Here is a 4092-nt window from a genome sequence, read left to right as displayed (position 1 = left end):
CCTATATAATGAAATTGTGAGTTGGCTAAAAATGTGAGTTTGCAGCAGTAAATTCACTGAATCCAACTTGCATCAGCAAAAAATTTATAAACTTGCATATACTCATGCAGCATTTACAAGTGTATGCAAGTAGAATTATTTATAGTTCAAGTTGTATTTGACTTTAAAAGCAAGATGGAAACAGAAGGGGTTGACTTCCAAGTCCCTCTTGTCCCCTCTGACAGAAAAGACAAAAGATAAATGTTAAAAATGGGAGTCCTCTGGAGCCCCCTATTAACCATATGAAGACAGCCCAAGGAGCATTACTTTAACTTAACTCTCCCGCATCCCACTGGGAATGAGATGGAGGGGTGAGGCTGAGGCACAGCTTATTATTTAATTTCCCCCACCACTGTTCATGCAGTGGGGTAAGGGGTAATTGTCTCCTCCTTTTGTCAAAAGGGTGGTTATTTACTTCTTTATTTTTCATTGATATTTTAAATGTACAGTAATGTAGCTGGCAAGGGGGTGTTGTTTTTGTGAGTTACAGGCAAAGATTTGTGAGTTCAAATTGAACTTGCATGGTCTTACATGCCCTCGCTTGTAACTTGCAAAATTGAAAGTCGCAAATAACTTGTCAAGTATGGCAAAGTTAAATCGCCTGACCACTTAAATTCTTAGTGAATAGATCAACATCACAAATGCGATCAGCCATATATGGTAACTTACTTACCACTGTTTTCATGAATTGGTTTTGAACAGACACATAAATTGAATTTTTATGCCACAAATCTCCCATGCATGCTAGCTCATATTATGATAGGGAGGTCAATGTATTACACTGTGAGTGGGCAAAAAAGCTTGCCAAGATGCACAAAAGTTCAAGTCACAAAATTAATAAAGCCCTCGCAGGTGCAAAAAATTCCCCCTAAATTCTCAAAAGAGTAAAAAAAAATGCAGGTTGACAAAACCCAAAATCTTAATAAAAAAAAATTGAGTTCAGTTTATATTGTTTTTTATTTTATTTTTTAGAAGGCCCCTTTCTCTGGTATAGGATGTGTTTCATAGGGTATGAATTATCCCCCATTCACCTGAAAAGGGTATGGTTGGGGTCACCAAGCTCTATTTTAAAACAAAGGGACGGTCTTCTTGCGACTTCCCTTGGTTAATATGGAGTCCTGGGGACCCATTTCATTTTTTAAATATATTTATTTCCATTTTTCAAGTATGAGGTAAGGATATGTACTCACATACACCTTAAATATATATTGTGAGCCTTATTATCCTGAATTAACTTTAAATTTGAATGACCACTTGACTTCTTAGTGTGTAAACCCAAATCTATATACATTTTAATTTAAAGAGTTAAAGAATCTTTAAACTTAAAATTGATCTCACCACCATGTCAACCAATGAATGATTTTTTTTATATCTAACTCCCATTGTTCAAATGTAACTGTGGTATTTATTATGCAAGCGTATGTTTTTATATGTACTAGGTTATTTACTGGTTTTCTCATTTTGTCTGATTTTAGATATACCTAGGCTTTATTTTGGCAGATGTATTCTTCAGAAATGTGAAACAGAGGGTTTTAATAGCAAAATAGCGCAAGCTGTTCATTTTTACAAAGGTCTGTAGAATTTTCAGATGATTTGACTAAGTATGTATGTAAATTAAGTCTTATATCACCCAGGTGATGTACCCTATAGCACTCAGAAAACAATGGAACAACTTGTTTTATGTTGCAGGAGTTTATTCTTTTTCAGATTTCAATTAACTATGTTTGCATAAAAAATAAACTGAAAGTTCAGGAGATTATTTGCATAATTTACTGATTGCCAAAATGCAAAGTATGATTTTGTGAACTTTTTTTTTTGTAATTCTTTTCTACCAAGATGAATGTAGTAAACAAAGCTTATGACAGGACTGTGGTTTTTGTATGAAGCAAGCAGAAATATATTGTGAAAATGATGTATTGACTATCTTAACCAACCTTACAACTTCTTGTTGTAAAGGTGTTAAGCAATCTTTCTACAACTTATATTTCTTCAAAATGAATTGTGTAATTATACAAAAATGCTTTGTTGTGTCCCCTTACCTTTATTACTACTTATTTTTTAAATAAATATTATTCATTTTCATTTCAAAAACAAATACAAATCTCTTCTACAAATATTTCTTCTACATACACACAAAGGTACATTCACTAATGTACTACTTCCTTACAGACACTGAAATGGTTAATTGTCATTTGCATATTAATAATTATGCTCCTCCTGAGAATGTTACTTTTATTTAATGTAATAAAGTTTTACTTAATGTAAGGAAAACTTACTTTAAAGAGAGGGTGGTGGATATGCCTCCCTGCAGAAGTAACAACTTGAGGTCCACAGAACACCTGAGATTCTTTTCCCCCCCTCATCTTTGCACCTCTCTAATATAAGTTGTTTTTTTAGTTGAGAGTTTTGAAGGTATTACAAGTGCAATTTTAGAGTGATCTGAGATTTTTTTTCTGTATAGATATCTCTGGCATTGCAATGTTTTTGTCCTTTGCTGCAGTTAACCTTTTGCACCCCCTGCCCTTGATTGTTCCTGTGGCGTTTTTCATTTGTTAATACTTAATAAGCAGCACCTGATTTATTGGGTTATGAATGCTTAGCAGATGTACCCACTTTGATAATTTCTGTTTTGCTGAAGATTACCTCCCCCGGGTAAGCCCCCCCTCAACTGAAATTTGGAATTTTTTTAATGGATTTTGGTAGATATTCGTTAGATCCGGTTAGATCAACAGTTTTTTTCGTTAGATCTATCACGCAGGAGGCGGTATTCTCAATCCTATTTTGTGTGCGGGGGATGGGTATGCATACGAGTTGGCCCCCCCTCAACTGAAATTTGGAAAAAAATTTATGGATTTTGGTAGATATTTGTTAGATCGGTTAGATCAACTGTTTTTTTCATTAGATCTATCACGCAGGAGGCGGTATTCACAATCCTATTTTGTGTGTGGGGGATGGGTATACATGCGAGTTGGCCCCCCCTCAACTGAAATTTGGAATTTTTTTGATGGATTTTGGTAGATATTCGTTAGATCCGGTTAGATCAACTGTTTTTTTCGTTAGATCTATCACGCAGGAGGCGGTATTCTCAATCCTATTTTGTGTGCGGGGGATGGGTATGCATACGAGTTGGCCCCCCCTCAACTGAAATTTTGATTTTTTTAATGGATTTTGGTAGATATCCGTTAGATCCGGTTAGATCAACTGTTTTTTTTCGTTAGATCTATCATGCAGGAGGCGGTATTCACAATCCTATTTTGTGTGCCGGGGGTGGGTATACATATGGGCTGGCTCCCCCTCAACTGAAATTTGGATTTTTTGGGATGGATTTTGGTAGATATTCGTTAGATCCGGTTAGATCAACTGTTTTTTTTCGTTAGATCTATCACACAGGAGGCGGTATTCACAATCCTTTTTTGTGTGCGGGGGATTGGAATACATACGGGCTGGCCCCCTCAACTGAAATTTGGACATTTTTCAATGGATTTTGGTAGATATTTGTTAGATCTGGTTAGATCAATTGTTTTTTGTTAGATCTATCTCACAAGTGGGAGTATTGACAATCCTATATTGTGTGCGGGGGGATGGGAATACATATGGGGTGGCCCCCCCCTCAACTGAAATTTAGATTTTTTAATGGATTTTGGTAGATATTCGTTAGATCCGGTTAGATCAATTGATTTTTTTTTGTTAGATCTATCACGCAGGAGGCGGTATTCACAATCCTATTAGGGGATTAGCCCCCCCTGAAAAAGATTGTTAATATTGCCTATTTTAGAGTAGATCTAACGAAAAAAACTGTTGATCAAACCTGATCTAACAAATGCAATGATCTTTTGTAAAAATTCTTAATATGGGGGGGCTAACCCGGGGGAGGTTGAAGATTGGATAAAAATGGTTTTGTAGTTAAATGCAATCTGCTTAGCATTAGGTTATCCTCATACAATCTGGGGTACCTGGACCAGGAACAGCCCCAATAGGTTTCCTAGAATATGCCCCCCAAAGTGTATTATCTGATAAAAGTATAAAAGCACCCAAAATGTATGTGTGACATGT

This window comes from Sceloporus occidentalis, unplaced genomic scaffold, assembly GCF_023333645.1.
Source record: "Sceloporus occidentalis isolate IW3139 unplaced genomic scaffold, rSceOcc1.0.p SCAF_88, whole genome shotgun sequence".
Classification (NCBI taxonomy): domain Eukaryota; kingdom Metazoa; phylum Chordata; class Lepidosauria; order Squamata; family Phrynosomatidae; genus Sceloporus; species Sceloporus occidentalis.
Note: the sequence above shows the minus strand (reverse complement) of the source record.